Source organism: Dermacentor variabilis, chromosome 10 (assembly GCF_050947875.1).
Source record: "Dermacentor variabilis isolate Ectoservices chromosome 10, ASM5094787v1, whole genome shotgun sequence".
In the NCBI taxonomy this organism is placed as follows: domain Eukaryota; kingdom Metazoa; phylum Arthropoda; class Arachnida; order Ixodida; family Ixodidae; genus Dermacentor; species Dermacentor variabilis.
Window position 1 is genome coordinate 88,372,796 of NC_134577.1, and position 21,120 is coordinate 88,393,915.

The 21,120-nt window shown below is 47.1% G+C and overlaps 1 long non-coding RNA gene across 5 annotated transcripts in view; it reads right to left on the bottom strand.

Moving 5' to 3' along the window:
* The window catches only part of LOC142560793 (uncharacterized), a 68,202-nt gene that overhangs the window by 23,494 nt on the left and 23,588 nt on the right, over positions 1-21,120 (bottom strand). For 3 of the 5 annotated variants that reach the window (XR_012823430.1, XR_012823429.1, XR_012823431.1), the window contains exon 3: positions 19,091-19,301. The exons of the other annotated variants lie outside the window; for them this stretch is intronic. This is a non-coding gene — a long non-coding RNA (uncharacterized LOC142560793). The remainder of the gene's footprint in view (positions 1-19,090; positions 19,302-21,120) is intronic. 5 annotated transcript variants of the gene reach the window in all.

The following is a 21,120-nucleotide window of genomic DNA, read 5'->3' on the forward strand; positions in this document are numbered from 1 at the left end:
ATCCGGGACAACCAATGGAACGACCAGGGCTGGAATTCGTACCGGTCCAAGTGCAGCGGTCCGTGGCCGGCTGAAGAATCGCCAGGTAAATGGAGTAGCCAGGTAGCAGCTGGGCTTCGGGACGGGAACCCGACGAGCTCTTCCTGCTTGGCACTGCTCGCTTCTGTGCTGTTCCACGAGCTCCTCCCGCCACTTCCTTTTCCTGTTTCTCACTCTTCGCGTGTTAAATCGCTATTGGTCAAATTTGTTCGTTCGTCACTTCCGTTCTTTTTCTGCATCTTCCGTTCGCCACATACCAGCATCATTGCCTCTTCGTCGTCTTCGCCGTGCTCGCGTCGTTTCGTACAACCACCGCACAGCACCAAGGACGCCGCTTACCACATTCGAATACCGCGCACGATATGACAAAATCAGCACCCCCCCCCCTCCTTGTGAAAGTTAAAAAAGAATTGTCCTAAATGGGCATGAGACTACAAGCACAAATATTTCCGCACAATGCAATCAATGAACTAATTCACTTAAATATACACTGAGGCACAAATTGTTGCACAGGACAATAAGTGAGTCCACAGCAGTCAACAAGCAAGAACAGTCCTATATTAACAGTCATATTATCAGTCAGAGTGGGCACCGTGGGCCTTGTCTAGGCATGCCACTCACCAAGCCGTTCTTCTGTTTTGTGTAGAGCTTGCTTCTCTGGGTCGCCGGAACGTTGGTTCATCGCCTACCCTATGATGAAATACCGGCACCGCTTGATCAACCTGACGAAGATTTCGAGGCGCCAACATCGCACGAAGTCAAGCTAATGGAAAATACCGCCCCTCTCCAGCATGCTCCACCCCCACCCCCCTGGTTTCATGACGTCATCTAGCGTTGCCCGTATAGAACAGTGGGCACGGTGGGCCTTGCCGAGGCATGTCACTCACCAAGCCGTTCTTCTGCTTTGTGCAAGTTAGTTCTTGCTATTCTACGTTTAGTAGTGACTGTCCTCTCTTGCTGATACTGCCGTGCCCACGACAGTGTTCTAAAATATGTCGCGAGTGTGTTCATGTTCTAAAACTTTTGCTGAGTGGGGACGTGAAACTAATCCTGGACCCACTAACGCCGATTCATTGCATAAAGTTCTTGACGGTCAAAATTTCCTGCGAGAGGAATTAGCCGACTTGAAAACAAAAAGACAAAAACGTGACAGTTCAAACAAGAGAACTGTTTCAGCGGCTTCAAGGTCAGATATCGGAACCTAAATCTGATACGGCTGGCTTGGGCTGCCTTGAAAACACAGTAAAGACGTTTCAAGAGACTGAATAATCACGCTTGAAAGCTCATTGATATTGCGGATAGAAGTAGGCGTTCCAACATAGTTATTCATGGTATCCTTGAAGAGCCAAATGAGACGGAATGTGATCTAAAAGCGCAAAGTGCGTTTCCATTGGCCGTATTCACAGACGTGGTAGGACTGGCCCTAAAAGACCGGCCATAATGTTTCTGCAGGATTGTAATGAGAAAGTAGCAATATTTAAAAATGTTTCTAAGCTAAGGGAAGCAACATTTTTGTTCAAAACGATTATTTGAAGGTCACTTCGAAGAAGCGTAAGCTGTTATGGGAAAGTGCCAAACAAGATAAATCCCTCGGAAGGAAGGTTTCTCTTCAGCATGATAAGCTACGCATTAACAATGATATGATATGGAATGACAAAACAAACCAACGCCGAGGTAGTCTCTAATTCTCGTACTGCTCAACATTCTGATGGACCAGTCAATGACAGGTTTATCAGATTACTAAACATTAACGCACGCAGCATCGTGAATAAGATAATTCAACTGGAATCAATTCTTTAGTGGCACTCGCCACACGTTGCAGTTATAACGGAAACCTGGCTTCATAGCGAAATCAGTGACAAGGACGTAATTCGCCTGCCTACAAAATAATTCGTAGAAATAGAACTTCTACGGGCGGTGGAGTGGCTGTTGTTGTGGAGTGAAAGTCTGTTCGTAAAACTGAACATTTAGGGTCATGTTTTTGCTTTATGTGCGGTGTACAGACCACCTGACTCTTCCCCCGATTATTTACTTAGGCTAAGTGAACAGATGGCACATTTCAATAGAAATAAGCTATTAGTGGTTGGTGATTTCAACTTGCCGGGCATTGACTGAGACCGTGTTATGTCAGGTGCCGGTTCTGTTCTCGACGCAAATGTGCTTTTTGAAATGATGCTCGACCACAACCTTGTACAAGTAGTTCATGAAGCTACCAGATTTGGTAATGGTCTTGGTTCGCTTGTTGAACTTGTCTTTCTTGAACGCTCATTTTCCGATTGAGCTTGAGTTTAAAGAACAGTGTCGGCTGATGCCGAGATGCAGGTGTCCCTCATCCAAACCAAAATAAACTCTTTAAAGCATTGAAACACAACATTGAGGCGGCGTGCGCGGGCTTAGAGTATGTCAGGACAGTTGAGGTTGACTTACGAGCTGTTGAGAGAGAATCTCAATTGTGTCAAATTTCGGGCCTCATACCACTGAGCTATCAGTTGATAGAAATAGTTCATATCCGAAAATATTTGCTTCTACGTGCATTTCTTTTTTATTCGTATTTGAGAATGTCCGACACCATTAGGAATTTCTTAAGAAGAAATTTTATTTGCTCTGCATTTTACTAACCCCTCCCTTCTATTCTCTTTTTGAATAACACAAAAACTACTCCTGAGCATTCAAATTGGATTAAGTTGTTTTTCTTTATTTTTTTTTCACAAGCTTACTAGAGAGTTCAAGGATTCCAAGAGAAGGGACGCGTAGCAGGGGGCGGTAGAAAGTTAGGTAGCGGATGAGATTAAGAAGTTTGCAAGGACAACATGGCCAGAAGTAGTACATGACCGCGGTAGTTAGAGGAGTATGGGAGAGGCCTTTGTCCTGCAGTGGGCGTAGCCAGGCTGATGATGATAATGACGACTAGAGAGTGACAGCCTCGGGCGATGTGGTTTCAGCCTGTCTTGACATAAAACATAGTTCTACATCACTCAGGAAATTTCGCAAAGGCACTGAGGGAAAACCTGGAAAACTCAGGGAATTTGGAAGTGCCAACTTGGTAGACACCCCGACTGACAATTTAACCAATGTTCGTGTCGCTCTTTCAGAGGCCATTGCAGAAGCAAAACATGTTTATTTCAGTAACACTTTGCCAAATTTTATTAAGGAAGATCACCAGAAATTCTGGAACTTTATTAAGGAACGGAATGAATCCATAACGAAAATTATACACGATAGCAGTCTAATAACTGATCCCAAGGCTGTTGCTAACCTTTTAAATGACCACTTCCACAGTGTCTTCTCCCCGCCTAGTGAACCCTCTTTCCAAACTTCACCGTCCTGCTCTTCTGACGTTAATATTTCTCATCGAGGTGCACTTAACATGCTCTTCACGTAACAAGTAAAATCATCTGTTGGTCCAGAATGCATTGCCAACACCTTCCTTCGGCGTTGTGCGGAACATTTAAGTAAATTACTCGTAGTAGTCTTTCAGGCCTCTCTACATACCGCGGTACTTCCACTCGATTGGAAAGTAGCACGTGCTGTTCCTATATTAAAAAAAGGTGACCCAAGCTCAGTCCTGAATTAAGGATTGATTTTAATATTATCCTCTTCTTGTAAATTATTTGAACACATTGTTGGTAACTACATTAACGATTTCTTAAACGAGCGTAACATTTTATTTCCTTTCCAATATGGCTTCAGGAAGGGGCTCTCGACAGTCACCGAATTAAGCAGTCATTCACTCGTTTGCTTCAGTCCTTGACAAGGCTGGCCAAGTAATATGTGATATTTTTGGATTTTCAAAAAAAAAGCATTTGATCCAGTTCCTCATGACAAATTAATTTGTAAATTATAATTGCTTGGTCTTCCTGGCTTTATCCTGTCCTGGGTTTCCGCTTACTTATCGCGTCGAAAACAGTACGTAGTGATTAATGGGCAGCAGTTATTCTCTTTCAGGAACCTCTGGCGTGCCTCAAGGCAGCGTGCTTGGCCCACTTCATTGTAACGACATAGTTGATGTAATAGAGGCCTCTGTCAATATTTGTCTGTTCGCTGACGACTGCATCATTTTTAACGAAAATAATACTGTTTATGATCAACTATCTTTTTATTTAGCCTTGAAAAACATTCTTGAGTGGAGCAACAAGGGGGGAATGAAACTAAACTCAGATAAATCTGTGCTTCTACGTATAAAAAAACAGAAAAAAACACTACCCGTGAAGTTTTCTTATTCTATTGGCCCAGACCACGTGGCTGAAGGGCGCGAGTACAAGTATTTTGGAATTACAATTATTAACAACATAAATTGGAATAGCCACATTGCTGCTACCGCCTCTTCTGCTTTCAGAAAGCTATGTCTACTTCGCCATAAGCTTAAACATGCATCCCATGAAGTAAAATGTTTAGCATATACCACTTTTATTCGACCCAATTTGGAATACTCGTGCGTTATTTGGGACCCGTTCACTAAAATCAACATTACCAGCCTTTAAAGGATGCAGAGAAGAGCCATACGTTTTATTTTTTCCAGGTACGGCCGAGAAGAGTGTATAATTAAATTACTGCAGACAAAGGGTTTCCACACCCTTCAAACGAGGGGAAAGATGATACGCCTGAAGTTCCTTTACTCCTTCATAAACCGTAAGTTTCTTTAGATCCTAGTCCACACAACTCTTTCTAGATCCAGGAAAACCCGTCATTCCCACTCCCTCGCTCTCTCCCCTTACGTTGCCAGGACAAGCCTCTTGATATTTTCTTTCTTTCCTAGAACTATAAAAGAATGGAACCTCATTCCTTTCCATCATCTGAACTCCCCTTAATCAATTCAGACTTATATGAGTATTTCCTAAGTGACATTGCTGTTTTGTGCTATATTCTTTCATTTCTAAGTTTCATATCTTGCAATTCTGCCTTTTGTGCGCGTATTTTTTATTTGTTACCTTGACCTTCACGCTTGGGCCACATGACCTGCAGTATGACGTAAAACTGAATAAAATAAGCTATGCTTAGTGCCTATGGTTACAACCTACTAATGTAATCAACGCCAGTGCTTTATGAACCTATGTTTTTGCCTGCGCCCCCCCCCCCTCCAAAAAAAGCTTCCTGATTTAGTGTTGGTAGAAGGGCTTAAATTAAGGTGCACAACACGGACTAGTTCAGGCCGTGAGCGGCGGCGCTGCGATTGCAGAATACCGTCCGGCACGCCCTCATGTCCAGTGCGTGAATACGTCACATGATCCTATAGGCTCCCAAACAGTCTCGCAAAAGCTTCTCGCTAACTCCTCGTCGTCGCATTGGAGTCCAAAGCAGAACACGGACGCAGTACTGGTACTCGACGTAACGTCGTCGAGGGTGGTAGTGTAGGCCTTCGATCTTCCACTGGTTCTTGATCCGCAGGCGGGCTGCTGTAGAGCTTCTTCGACGCGGTGAAGACAGGCGGCGACTTCCAGATACACTTCGTCGGTGACGTGCGGCAGCATGGCGTCGAGAGTCGTGGTCGAGTTCCTACCGTAAACCACCTTGTACGGCGCGATCTGCGTTGTTTCTTGCACCGCCATGTTGTGAGCGAAGGTTACGTACGGGAGAATGTCATCCCACGTATAATGTTCGACGTCGACATACATCGCTAACATGTCGGTGAACGTCTTGTTCACACGTTCGTCAGGCCATTCGTCTGCGCGTGGTAGGAAGTTGTCCTCCTGTGCCTTGTCTGACTGTACTGCAGAATGGCTTGGATGAGCTCCATTGTAAAGGCCGTTCCTCTGTCGGTGATGAGGACTTCTGGGGCGCCATGTCGTTGCAGGATGCTCTCGACGAAAAATTTCGCTACTTCCGCTGCACTACTTTTGGGCAGCGCTTTCGTTTTGGCGTAGCTCGTAAGGTAGTTGGTGGCCACGAAGATCGACTTGTTTACATATATTGATGTCGCAAAGGGTCCCAACAAATTCACCACAATCTGCTAAAACTGTCCGCCAGGACGCTTGATCGGCTGCAATAAACATGACAACGTGATGGCCTTGACGGTAGTGTCTTCCGCCGCTGGCAATCAATGGCTGTCGTGACGTTGTGGTCGACGTCAGTGGTCACGAGTGGGCAATAGTACCTCTCTTGTATTCTTGTGAGCGTACAGGAAAACGCAAGGTGCCCACTTCTGGCCGGTGTGCTGCTGGCACAATGAGAAGGTAGTTTGCGCGGATTGGGGGGAGGTTCTTTTTACGAGGACGTCATTGCGCAAGCGAAACGAAGACAACCCACGGCGAGATACCCTAAGGACAACGTCGGTATTGCCTTCTAAATGGTCGACAAGGCTTCATAACGCTGCATCTGCTCGTTGCTGTTCGGCGGTGTTATCTGCAGTTACTGTTTCTAGGAAGGCGTTGTTGTCGAGTTCCCCCTTGCGGTTGCGGGCCAATAGGGGTGCGTGAGTGGCCGTCGGCGGCAGAATGCTTTTTCCCGGACTTACGCACCACGGTGATGTCAAATTTCTAGAGTCTGAGTCTCCATCGCGCTAGTTGACCTGATGGATCCTTTAAGTTTGCCAGCCAACGCGAGCGTGGTGGTCGCTTACCACTTTGAAGTGCCTGCCGTATAAGGAAGGCCGAAATTTCGCCGTAGCTGAAATGATCGCAAGGCACTCTTTCCGTCGTAGAATAATTCGTTTCCGCTTTTGACAATGGCCGGCTAGTGTAAGCTATTATGCTTTTTAACTCCGTCATTTCTATGAACTAACACGTCACCGAGGACTACGCTACTTGCTTCGGTGTTGGTTTTCGTCGAAGTGTGAAAGCATTGGTGGTGACTACAGCCGTCGTTCCAGCTCCTAAAAGGCGTCGTCTTTCAAAACTAAATCGGCAACCGCACCTCGATCGCTTGCTGCTCTTACTTTTCGGGATAAGGGCTGACGGTTGTCGACAGGCGATGGCGACAGGTAGCGGCCTGGTGACGGCGAACAGGATAGTCGTCGAGGGCTTCATTGAGGTGCGGCAAGGTAGTGGGCGATATCGTGAGGGCATTCGTTTTGCTGAGGGCTTGGAGTATTCACGGCGAACACTCGAAGTCGAATTTTACTGCACGGGTGCCAGCGACCCTCGTACTCCCATTTCACGGTATGGGCACCAGCGATAAACGTGACCCGCTTCTGCACAGTGATAGCAGAGCGGATGGTGGTCGGCTTGCGCGCCAAGTGTCGGCCTTCCTTGGAACGCTACGCTGGGCCACAGTCCGGCTTTGTGGCAGCGGCATGGACTCGAAGGGGCACCATGGCGGCGGTGGATGGGGGATTATGTCATTGCGTCTGGCTGGAGTTGTGCCGATTGCAACTGCAACTGAGGAGCTTAAGTGGTCGCTGTAGTTCCCCCTGGACCCCTTCAGTGACCGAGGCCACCTGTGGTTGCCACGAAGGCAAGATCTTGCGCAGTTCTTTACGCACAATGGTCCTGATGGTCTCTTGGGGGTCATCGAAGCCCAGTGCTTGGATGGCGCCTTGCAGCGTCGGGAGCCTTTGGCGGTTATATTATGTAGTACGCATTCACAAAGTTTTCTCAGTCGTCCTTGCCTTTCCGAAGAACTCTGCAATGAATTTCGGCGCGTTGCGGGTCGGTTCGGCGAAATCTTTTTGCTTGAAGCCCCGCATCAAGAAGCGGACTTTTTTCTCCTGCGAAATTTCTGGGTCCGCCTGCGGGAAAAGACAGGTCCTCTCTTCCGCGAAGATCACGATGGTCTTGTTGAGCGGCTGGACTCGGTTTTCAAGAGGAGTTTGGGCTCGCTCTTAGCCCACGACGCTTGTGAATGTCTGCAGGAGGCCGCTGCAGAACAGGTGCCACTTTGTTAAGATGGCTTCTCCATTCTGGAGCCACGTTGTGTCGCCGTCTTACAATGCGAAAAAGGCATGGTGCAATTTGTCATCACTTTTTAATTGGTAAATTTCATACCAGTCGAGCCAGCTTTCCGAGTCCTCATGTGTTTATCCGTGGATCGTCGGTGGTTCGCTGGGCTGCTGCAGCACGATTGGTGCTGGCGACAGTGGGGCTGCCATTGCAGCTGCTGTCATGGCCGTGCCCTTCCTCGTCTTGTCAAGTAGAAGTCCGTACTGCGGTAGCAGTCCTTGCTGCCTTCGGCCATCTCTCTGGTTCTTGGTAACGCTGCAGTTGTCCTCGGGTGTCGGGCTTGGATCGCGGCTTCGCGGTGGCGTTCGTTACATGAATGCACGGGCGCTTCCACCAGATGGTGAAACACGGCTGCAAAACTCTCAATAGTGTGACTAAATATTTATTGGGCGAACCTGCGTCCACAAAAGCAAGTTACACTCAAAGCACAACGATAGCTGCAAACACAGCCGGTTATCGTCGAAAATTTGATCTGCCGGTGAAGTGCAATGCGGATTCCAAGTAATGACGTACTTGGACGTTTTGAAAAATGGCGCATAAGAACGCCTCAAGCAAACACGTCTCACTGTGTGTTCTGTGTACTATGACGACAAACAGCAGTGGCAGACGCAAGGTAACAGGCACCAGCTACTCACCACACTCATATTTTGCTAAACGCTGAATAAATGACACGTATTCGATGTGAATATCACCGCCAGTTATCGTCAGTCAAAGTAAACAGCACAGAACGCTTGGCTTACGTCGATTTCTACAGTGCGTCGGATCCGCATAATTTTTGTCTGAGTAATTTTCTCACCAGCGCTTGCACAGACGCTTATCTCGTTAAGAATGATGTTCTGAAGTAAAAAAAAAAAGTTTAGGATGCAGGCCGCTTCCGTTAGAAGCTTTGGCCATGTCTCTTGCCTCGTTTTGAATGCCTTGCGCTATGTATAGGTGTAGGAGCACAGCGCAACTGGCTTACCGCAGTTGCTAGAAAACATTTTTTCTGCCTATGAAGTACGGTCGCTCATTTGTTACATACCAGCAACGCACGTGTCGCAAAAAGAATGTCCAGTAGCTTTAAAGCCTTTTGGACAAGTCAATTCGTTGCGTACAACCGAAGCAGTCCACAAAGTGCACACAGTGAGAGAAAAAGAAACAGTGCCTCAGGATTGTATGTGGACACTGGAGCAGAGCTTTGTGGACCGTTATAGCGCCGGCTATACTGCGCTGGTTTTTTGTGCCTTGTTGAACGTTCTAATCATTTTTCGGGCGGAACATGCACACCATGTGCGTATGCAGGTGTACATTTTGTCCCTCCGTAGGATATACCAGAATTCTAGGAACACGCTTTCTGAAGCGACGACATTCCACGCCAGCGACGTGGAGAGCCGCCTGTGTAATACCATAAAGGTGAGGTTTTATGACCGCCATATCGAAAACCGGCCTCAAGAAGAGTGAGTTCCGAAACCATGTGCTGCATTGAATTAGGGCAGTTTATCTTGCACACCATGCTTCTAGCGCGTGGCAACGAACCACACGCGATAATACACAAGCCGGAGTTCTCTACGACGGAGTCCGCTGTGACAGAAAGTAGAGCTCTGGGAGTTGTTAAGCCGGAAAACTATTTGAGTTTTGTTGTTCCTCAGTAAGTGCTTGCGCAAACGCGATCGTAATTCTGTAAGCTTGTTCGTATACGCATAACTTACGCATCGGTTCTTCACAAGCCAGTTTCATGCTACATGTGCTTGCCCCTTGTACAAGTCCACAGCCCAAGAAACCTACTGGTGTATTTCACGCAAAATTATGGTGTTTTACGCGCCGAAACCAGCATCTTACGAGGCACGCAGTAGTTGGGGACTCCGGAAATTTGGACCACCTGGGATTTTTTAACGTGCACCCAAGTCTGCGTAGACGAGTGTTTTCGCATTTCGCCCCAATCTAATAAACGCAAGCCCTCGGCATGACAGATCGCTTTGTGGGCTGGTATCCAAGGCCCGTGCAAGTATCGACAATCAGTTTACGATCTGATACGCTTCGATAACTCGGGTGGAAGCGCTGTTCGGGCTCTCGTTATGCTGGGCTTACGAGGAAATTATTTCACGGCTGCGTCACTGAAAAACCCGGGCGGTAGTAGTTTTGGGAACTCCGGCTGCGTGTGCGTTGTGTCTCATATGAATGCTGTAGTTATGTCTGACTGCGTAGTATTTTAGCTGAAACTGCAAATGTCTAATTTGAGGCACCCATTGTAGAAAGAAAAAGCAATTGGCGTACCTGCGTTTTAATAGGTTCAGCAAGTGCACGTCTTACGACCGATGCAGGGTTGTCGATGCGGAAGTTCGCTAATGGCGAAATTGGGGTCGGCCTGTTATACTCTCTGGCCATGTCTTGGGGAAGTCGATGGCTACCGGCTTGAAGTATAATCTGCCGTCTGGTGCTGGGTGAAGACTTTGCGACGAAGACTGTAGCAGCGCCTGCGCGACGTACGAAAGCCCTTCCGTTTGAATATAAATGAAAAAAAAAAATAAACGTTCAACCATCGCACGTTCTGCTTCACTTACTGACGAATGTTTTCCACCCGAAAAAATAAGAATGTGCAATTTAGCAATGGGTGAAACTGTACATGTGACGTTCCGAATGAAATGGCACTTACACATTGACGGCATATCGACACATTACCTTGTTCATCTTTTTCCGGTGACCGCTTTTCAGCCGCTACCAATCGTTGAACGTTATCGCTCGGCGGAGGACGCGCCTCCATATATCGGAAGTTTCTGGAATAGTATCGGCGGTTCTATTCGTTGTCTGATGTCATGGCACGTTGTCTGACCAGATTGTACGCGCGACCCGAATTCTGCAGTGTGTTATACAAGGTACGCAGGCACCAGCGATTATGCTGGTACACTTAGCACGCTGATCAGAGTTCGACGATCGCCGGCTGTGGTCACCGCTATCGTTGTACTTTGAGTGTCACTTGCTCAGATTCGTCCAATAAATAGTTTCATGATTCACAGTTTTCGCTCCTTAGTTCATGGTCACTAGAACATGGCATCTGGTAGAGGCGCTTTGCGCTAATGTACAGGGTGGTCCTTTATGAAAGGCAACACGCGAGCACGTGGCCTGTGCTCTGCGGAGGCTGCTTAGGGTGCCATCAACAGGCAACACAGGGAAGCACGTACGCTTGTAGCGCCATCTACTGGCGGCCAGAATAAGCAGACACGGCTGAAAGACAAGCGGCTGTGGACTGCCTCCCACGCCAGGTGGATGCGCAACAGGCGGGGCCTGCAACGCAGCGTCTGCTGCTAGCAAACCGCACCTGGTACGCTAGCACCTTGGAAAGATGGAAGGATCAACATATGCCCATTAGGTAAAAGGAAGTCCCAGCGTATTTCAATGCATAAGCATTCTTTGGCGAGTACCTTACCAAGATGGGTCCGTCACGGGAAATTGGTAATGCCTTGTATCTGCCCAAAAATGTGTAATGTGTGACGTTACGGCATTGAATCGTTATAAAACTTATAATGTAAATGTAGATGATTGGTAGCTTTATCAGATATGAGGAACAATTGAAGAAAGATTGATTAGGGAGTATAACCATACAGATACATAGGGTCCACAGAAAATCCATGGGGAAGCCTATAGTAGGGGTGGGCCAACTTGAACTTAGGAGGTGGGCCACCATGAAATTTGGGGTGGGCAAACTTGAACTTTGGAGGTGTGCCAACTTGAAATTTGAAGATGGACCAACTTAAATTTGGTAGTCGGCCAATTTGAAATATGAGGGTGGGCAACTATAAATTCGGGGGTGGGCCAACTTTAAATTTGGGTGTAGGCCAATATAAATTTGTGGGTGGGCCAACTTAAGTTCCTCGGTCGGCCACCAGCTAAAAATTAGGGGGCGGTTCAACTTGAAATTTTGAGTAATCTGGGGGTGGGCCAACGTGACATTCGAGCGTGGGACAACTTAAGCTTGGTAGTGGGTCAATTTGAAATTTAGGGGTGGGCGAACTTAAATTTGGGGGTAGGCTTATGTACGCTTTGATGACTCCAGTAGAGTTTCTGCGCAGTTTTTTTTTGCAATACGGAGCCCTGGCTACATCCCCTCATAGCATGAATAAACGTCATCTAGAGAAGTGCACTCAAGTAAAACGTAAGCATAGGTAAATAAACGTAATTATTTTGTTAGTTATTATTCAGGCTGAGGTATGTCTATGTTGACGACGTTTGCTGAATTACTTAATCTTAGTGAAAGTTACGAGAACGACGTTTGTATATGTAATTAATAATTTAGATTACTTAATTACGTATAACTAATATCAAGGTATCCTTAATCCTTGATTAGGCTCCGTTGATCTAAAGTTAGCAACTTTTGATTAGTCTAATAAGTTAACCTCAATTGATTTTAATTGTCCGCAATATTTCTTGTTACCCTCTATTAATCGCCTTTAGACTTGAATAATATTATCGTAACTAATTCTTTTACTATTTTCAACCTTACTTACACTTATACCTCTCAGTAATCACTATATATAGTCAGAATCATCAATCTCATTAGTCATACAAGTGCACAGGTACAAGTGCAGCGGACCATGGACGGCTGAAGAATCGCCTGGTAACTGGAGTAGCCAGCTGGCTTCGGGACGAGAACCCGACCAGCTCTGGCTGCCTGGCACAAATCGCTTGTGATGGTGACGATGATGCCTCAATTCTGTGCTGTTCCATGAGCTTCTCCCGGCACTTCCTTATTCTTTTTCTTGTTCTTCGCGTGTTAAATCGCTATTGGTTAAATTTGTTCGTTTGTCATTTGTGGTCTTCTATTTCTGCATCCTCCGTTCGCCACATGGCAGCATCATTGCCTCTTCATGGTCTTCTTCGTGCTCACGTTGTTTCGTAGAAGCCCCGCACAGCACCACAGACACCGCTTACCACATTTGAATACCGTGAAATATGTGAAAAAAGACTCCCCCCCCCCTTGTGAAAGTTCAAAAACGCTGTCCGAAATGGGCTTGAGACCGGAAACAAATATTTCCGCACAAAGCAATAAATGAACTACTTCACTTAATTGTACACTGAGGCACAAATAGTTGCACATGGACAATAAATCAGTCCATAGCGGTCACCAAGCAAGAACAGAACTATAATATGTCATATGCTTAGTGCCTATGGTTACAACTTATCACGTAATCAGCACCAACGTTTTATGAACCTGTGACTTTGCCTGGTGCAAAAAAAAAATTGTCTGAGTTAGTATGGGTAGAAGGGCTTAAATGAAGGTGCACAACATGGACAAGTTCAGGCCGAAAGCAGCGGCGCTGTCATTGCAGAAAAACTGTCTGGCATGACTTCATGTCCAGTGCGCGAATACATCAGACGATTTTATAGGCTCCCAAATAGTCTCGCAAAAGCTTCTCGCTAACTCCTCGTCGGCGTATTGGTGTCCAAACCGTAACACGGTCGCAGGACTGGTACTCGACGTAACGTCGTCGAAGGTTGTAGTGTCGGCTTTCGGTCCCACACTGGTTCTTGATCCACAGGCGGGCGGGCTGTTGAGGTTCTTTGACGCGGTGAAGACAGGCGGCGACTTTCGGATGCACTTCGTCGGTGACGCGCGGCAGCATGTCGTCGAGAGTCGTGGTCGAGTTGCTGCCGTAAACCAGCTTGTACGGTGCGATCTGCGTTGTTTCATGCACCGCCCTAGAGTGAGCGAAGGTTACGTACGGGTGGACGGCATTTCACATATTGTGTCGATGTCTACATACATCATTAAGTGTCGGTGAGCGTCTTGTTCCCACGTTCGTTAGGCTACTCGTTTGTGCCTGGTAGGCAGTGGTCGTGGCAGGATGTTCTCGACGGAAAATTTCGCTACTTCCGCTGCACTACTTTTGGGCAGGGCTTTCGTTTTGCCGTAGCGGTGGCCGGTGACCACGAAGATACACTTCATTACAGATATTGATGTCGGAAAGGGTCCCAAGAAATTCACCACAATCTGCTAAAACATTCGACAAGGACGCTCAATCGGCTGTTATAAACGTTATGGGCTTGTCGGTGTCGTCTTGCGTCGCTGGCAATCACGGACTGTCTTGACGTAGCGGGCGAAGTCAGTGCTCACGAGTGGCCAATAGTACTTCTGTTGTATTCTTGCGAGTGTACGGCAAAAACCAAAGTGCCCGGCTGTCTGATTGTCGTGCAGGGTGTGCAAGACTCCCTACCTTCTCGTTGTGCTACTGGCACAACGAGAAGATAGTTTGCGCGGACTGGGGAGACGTTCTTTTTACGAGGACGTCATTGCGCAAGCAAAACCAAGACAATCCACGGCGAAATACCCTAAGGACAACGTAGCTATTGTCTTGTATGTGCTCCACAAGGCTTTACAACTCCGCATCTGCTCGTTGCTGTTCGGCGGTGTTGTCTGCAGTTATTGTTCCTAGGAAGGCGTCGTCGTCGAGTTCGCCTTTCGGTGGCGGGTCAGTAGGGGTGCGCGACAGGCAGTCGGCGTCAGAATACTTCCTCCCGGATTTACGCACCACGGTGATGTCAAATTTCTAGAGTCTGAGACTCCATCACACTAGTTGACCTGATGGATCCTTTAAGTTTGCCAGCCAACACAAGCGTGATGGTCGTTTACCACTTTGAAGCGCCTGCCGGTCATGGAAGGCCAAAATTTCTCCGTAGCACAAATGACCGCAAGGCGCTCTTTCTGCGTCTTAGAATAATTCGCTTCCACTTTTGACAGTGACCAGCTAGCGTAAGCTATTTTGTTTCAACTCCCTCATTTCTATGAACCAGCACGCCACCGAGGCCTACGCTGCCTGCGTCGGTGTTGACCTTCTCAGCGTCTTCGTCGAAGTGTGAAAGCACCGGTGGTGACTAAAGCCGTCGCTTCAGCTCCTAAAAAGGCGTCGTCCTGCAAAACTAAAAGCAGCAACGGTATCTCCCTCAGTTGCTGGGTTTAGTTTCCGAAATAAGAGCTTATGGACCGGCCCCGGGCTTGGTTAGTGTACGGTCGGCGCTACGGCGACAGGTAGCGGCCTGGTGACGGCGAACGGGATGGTCGTTAGGGGCTTCACTGAGTGGCGGCGAGGTAGTCGGCGATATTGTTAGGGCATTCGCCTTGCTGAGAGCACAGAGCGTTCACGGCAAACCCTCGAAGTCCCGTTTCACGGCATGGGCTCCAGCGGTAAACGTGACCAGCTTTTCCGCAGTGATAGCAGAGCGGACGGTGGTCGGGGGCGCGCCAAGCGTCGGTCTTCCTTGGAACGCTGCACTGGGCTACTGTCGAGCTTTCTGGCAGCGGCGGCGGTGGAAGCCGGAATTTCGGGGATGCAGGGCCCTGGCATAGGCGCGAAGGGGTACCAAGGCGGCGGGCGACGGTGGCTTATGTAATCGCGGCTGGCTGGAGTTGCGGCGATTGCGGCTGCAACTGAGGAACTCCAAGCGATCGCTGTAGTTCTTGCTGGACCCTCTTAGTGACGGAGGCCAGCTGTGGTTGGTACGAAGGCGAGCTCTTGCGCAGTTCTTCAAGCACAATGGTCCTGATTGTCTCTTGGAGGTCATCGGAGTGCAGTGTTTGGATGGCGCCTTGCGGCGTCGCGAGCACTTGGCAGTTATATTATGTAGTGCCTATTCACAAGGCTTTCTCAGTCGTCGTTGCCTCTCTCAAGAACTCAGCTATGGCCTTCGGTGGGTTGCGGATAAGTTCGGCAAAAAGTTCTTGCTTGTCGCCCCGTATCAAAAAGAAGCGGATTTTTTTTCTCCTGTGGCATTTCTGTGTCGGCGTGCGGGAAAAAACAGGTCATCTCTTTCGAGAAGATAGCGATGGTCTCGCTGTACAGCTGCACTCGGTTTTCTAGTGGAGTTTGGGCTCGCTCTTCGCCCACAACGCTTGTGAATGTCTAAAGGAAGCCGCTGCAGAACTGGTACCACTTTGTTAAAGTGGTTTGTCGACTCTGGAACCACGTCCTGGTGCCGTCTGACAATGCGAAAAAGGCATGGTGCAGTTTGTCGTCACTGTTTTAATTGGTAAATTTCATATCTCTCCCGGCAGCTTTCGGGGTCATCATATGTTTATCCGTGGAACGTCGGTGGTTCCTTTGGGTGCTGCAGCACGATGGGTGCTGGCGACACTGGGGCTTCCACTAGAGCTGCTTCCGTGTCTGTGCACTTCCTCGTCTTTTCAAGTAGATGTCCGTTGAACGGTAGCAGTTCTTGCTGCCTACAGCCGTTTCGCTGGTCCTTGTTGACGTTGGCCTTGTCCTTGGGTGTGGGGCTTGGATCGCGGCATCGCGGTGGCGTTCGTTACCTGAACGCACGGGCACCTCCTCCAGATGGTGGAACACAGCAGCAAAACTCTGAATAGCTTCACTAAGGTTTTATTGGGCGAACCTGTGCCCACAAGAGCAAGTTACACTCAAAGCACAACGATAGCTACAAACACAGCCGGTTATCATTGAAAATTTATCTGCCGGTGAAGCGCAATGTGCCGTGTGAGGCAAAGAAAATACTAACCTACTCGGAGGTTTTGAACAGTGGCGCATAACAATGCCTGAAGCAAACGCGTCTGACAGTGTGTTTTGTGTACTACGACGAAAAACAGCAGTGGCACGCGCAAAGTAACAGTCAGCATCAACTCAGCGCTCTGCTATTGTACTAAACGCTGAATAAATGAAACATTCGCCGTGAATATCACCCGTAGTTATCGTCAGTCAAAGCAAACAGCACACAACGCTTGGCTTACGTCTATTTCAACAGTGCGTCGGATGCGCATAATTTTGTGTGTCAGTAATTTTCTCACCAGCGCTTGCACAGACGCGTATCTCGTTAAGAATGATGTTCTGAACTGGAAAAAATTTAGGCTGCATGCCGCTTTCATTGGAAGTTTCGCCATGACCTTTGCGTCCTTGTTTTGAATGCCTTAGGCTATGGATGTATCTATAGGACCAAAGTGCAACTGGCTTAGCAAAGTTGCTAGAAAGTATTTTTTCTGCCTGTGAGGTACGGTAGCTTCCGTTATTAGTTACACCGCATATGCAACACAGGGGAACTGGCATGGAAGCTTTGATGCATAGCGCCAACTATACAGCCATTGAACAGCTAGAACTCTGGAGACTCAACAGTGTAAATCGCTAATGACGCCTTGTCTTCACAAAGACAGGCTTTACTTGGAGAAAGGACGTCAGGTATTGTTCCGTATAAGCCTTCAAGATGTTTTCGCTTGCACCATTATTTCAGTAACGTACCTGCCGCAAAAGGGATCTCCAGTAGCTTTAAAGATTAAGCATAGCGTCCAGTTTTTGGACAGCCCTATTCGTTGCGTACAACGGAAGTAGCGCACAAGATGCACACATTGAGAGAGAGAGAGGAAAAAAACAGTGACTCAGGATTGTCGTATGTGGACACACGAGCAGTACAGTGTGGACCACTGTTGTCGCCGTTATAGCGCCGGCTACTGCGCTCGTACCTTATGCCTGGTTGAACGTTCTAATGCTTTTTCAGAGGCAATATGCACACCATGTGCGTATGCAGGTGTACATCTTGTCCCTCCGTAGGATATACCAGAATTCTAGGAACACGCTTTCTGAAGCGACGACAGTCCACGCCAGCGACGTGGCGAGCCGCCTGTGTAATACCATAAAGGTGAGGTTTTATGACCGCCATATCGAAAACGAGCCTCAAGAAGAGTGAGTTCCGAAACTTGTGCTGCATTGAATTTGGGCAGTTTATCTTGTACACCATGTTTTTAGCGCGTGGTAACGAACCACAGGCGATCATGCACAAGCCAGAGATCCCTACGACAGAGTCCGCTGTGACAGGAAGTAGAGCTTTGGGAGATGTTAAGAGGAAGCTTGAGCTCGGGCCCAACTCCGATGCGGCCTATTCAAATACATGTAAAACGCGCTAGCGGTCCAGAGATAACCCCTGTACCGATTTTAATGAAATTTGTTGCATCTGAAAGAGAAGGTAAAATTCTAGTAACTGTTGAAGCCTAATTTCGATTTAGGGCGTGAATTTTGTTAAAAAGATTTTCAAACATTCGACAGTTAGAAAAAAATAAAACCACGAAGTTTACAAACTGATAGCTCTGCATCAAGAACAGATATCGCAGTTCTGTAAACGTCAACCATTACATCATTCAAAGCGTACAAATTCGATTTGTTACGTGGTTTGCAGAGGTTCTGCAAAAGCTGTATTTCCATATTACTAAATTTTTCGAGATTCATATGTAACATATCAATTTTGTCCGTCTTAGATGTGCTAAATTGCAATTCGCAGAATTGTATTATAATTTTGGTTGTTGAGTTACATAGTTGTAAACTTGATAGTTTCGTTCCTTGAAAATTTTCTATTTTTGCCAATTTTTAATACCCAATCGACGAACTAAATCAAAAATTCGAAACCAACAGTCTCTAGATTTTAAGTTTTTCTTTTAAATGCAACAAACCTCGTCAAATTTGGTGCAGTGGTTCCTGAGAAAAACGAGTTCTCTTCTTACTTGTAGTTAGATAGGAGCACCCGAAGCTAAAGATTCTTCTTAAGGCCGATACCTATTTGAGTTTTGTTATCCCTCGGTAAGTGCCTGCGCAAACGCGCTCTTACTTCTGTAAAGTTGTTCGTATGCGCATAACTTACGCATCGGTTCTTCACAAGCCAGTTTCATGCTACATGTGTTTGCCCCTTGTACAAGTCCACAGCCCAAGAGGCCTACTGGTGTATTTCACGCAACGATATTATGGTGCTTTACGTGCCAAAACCACGATCTGAATATGAGGCATGAAGTAGTGGAGGACGCCGGAAATTTGGACCATCTGGAATTTTGTAACGTGCACCCAAGTCTGCGTAGACGAATGTTTTCGCATTTCGCCCCTATCTAATAAACGCAAGCCCTCGGCATGACAGATCGCTTTGTGCGCTGATATCCAAGGCCCGCGCAACTATGGGGAACTAGTTTCCCATCTGATACGATTCGATAACTCGGGTGGAAGCGCTGTTCGGGCTTTCGTTATGCTGGGCTTACGACGAAATTATTTCACGGCTGCGTCACTGAGAAACCCGGGCGGTAGTTTTTTTGGGAACTCCGGCTGCGTGTGCGTTGCGTCTCATTCGAATGCTGTAGTTGTGTGTGACTGCGTAGTATTTTAGCTGAAACTGCAAATTTCAAAATTTGAGGCACCTGTTCTAGAAACAAAAGGAAACTGGCATACCTGCGTTTTGACAAGTTCGGCAAGTCCACGTCTTACGACTGATGCAGGGTTGTCGATGCGGAACGTCGATATTGGCGAAATAGCTCGGTTGTTGGGGTCGGGCTGCGATGCTCTCTGGCCACATCTTGGGGAAGTCAATGGCTACCGGCTTGAAATATAGTCTGCCGTCTGCTGCTGGGTGAAGAATTTGCGACGAAGACTGTAGCAGCGCCTGCGCGATGTAAAAAAAAGCCCTTCCGTTTGAATATAAATGAAAAAAAAATGTAAGCGTTCAACCATCGCTTGATCTGATTCGCTTACTGTCAAATGTTTTCCACACGAAAAAATAAGAATGTGCAATTTAGCCATGGATGAAACTGTACATGCGGCGTTCCGAATGAAATGGCACTTAGAGATTGACGGCATATTGGCACATGCACTTGTTCATCTTTTCCCGGTGACCGCTTTTGAGCTGCTTCCAAACTTTGAACGTTGTCCCTCAGCGGAGGACGCGCCTCCATGTATCGGAAGTTTCTGGAATGTTATCGGTGGTTCTATTCGTTGTCTGTTGTCATGGTACGTTGTCTGACCAGATTGTACGCGTGACCCGAATTCTGCAGTGTGTGATACAAGGTACGTAGGCACCACCGATTATGCTGGCATCCTTAACACGCTGATCAGATTTCGACGATCGCCGACTGTGCTCACCGCTATCGTTGTACTTTGAGTGTCACTTGCTGTTGTGGGCTCAGATTCGTCCAATAAACAGTTAGTTTCATGATTCACAGTTTTCGCTCCGATGTTCTTCACCGTTACCAGAACGTCCCATCTGATAGAGGCGCTTTGCGTTAATGCACTACAACAAAAGCAGCGCACAAGATGCGCACAGTGAGAGAAAAAAAAAACAAAACAGTGCCTCAGGATTGTCGTATGTGGACACACGAGCAGAGCAGTGTGGACCACTGTTGTCGCCGTTATAGCGCCGGCTACTGCGCTGGTTTTCTGTGCCTGTTTGAACGTTCTAATGCTTTTTCAGGCGTAATATGCACACCACGTGCGTATGCAGGTGTACATTCTGTCCCTCTGTAGGTTATACCGGAATGGCCCCCCTGTACCGGACGTAAGCGTAAGCTGTTATGGGAAAGTGCCAAACATGATAAATCCCTGGGAAAGATGGTTTCTCTTCAGCATGATAAGCTACGCATTAACAATGATGTGTTCATCTGGAATGACAAAACAAACCAACGCAGAGATAGTCTCTAATTCTCGTACTGCTCAACATTCTGATGGACCAGTCAATGATAGGTTTATCAGATTACTAAACATTAACGCACGCAGCATCGTGAATAAGATAATTCAACTGGAATAAATTCCTTAGTGGCACTCGCCACACGTTGCAGTTATAACGGAAACCTGGCTTCATAGCGAAATCAGCGACAAGGACGTAATTCGCCTGCCTATAAAATAATTCGTAGAAATAGAACTTCTATGGGCTGTGGAGTGGCTGTTGTTGTGGAGGGAAAGTCTGTTCGTAAAACTGAATATTTATGGTCATGTTTTTGTTTTATGTGCGGTGTACAGACCAACTGACTCTGACCCCGATTATTTACTTAGGGTAAGTGAACAGTTGGCACGTTTCAATAGAAATAAGCTATTAGTGATTGGTGATTTTAACTTGCCGGGCATTGACTGAGACCGTGTTATGTCAGGTGCCGGTTCTGTTCTCGACGCAAATGTGCTTTTTGAAATGATGCTCGACCACAACCTTGTACATTTAGTTCATGAAGCTACCAGATTTGGTAATGGTCTTGGTTCGCTATTTGACCTTGTCTTTCTTGAGCGCTCATTTTCCGATTGAGCTTGAGTTTAAAGAACAGTGTCGGCTGATGCCGAGATGCAGGTGTCCCTCATCCAAACCAAAATAAACTCTTTAAAGCATTGAAACACAACATTGAGGCGGCGCGCGCGGGCTTATAGTATGTCAGGACAGTTGAGGTTGACTTACGAGCTGTTGAGAGAGAATCTCAATTGTGTCGAGTTTCGGGCCTCAT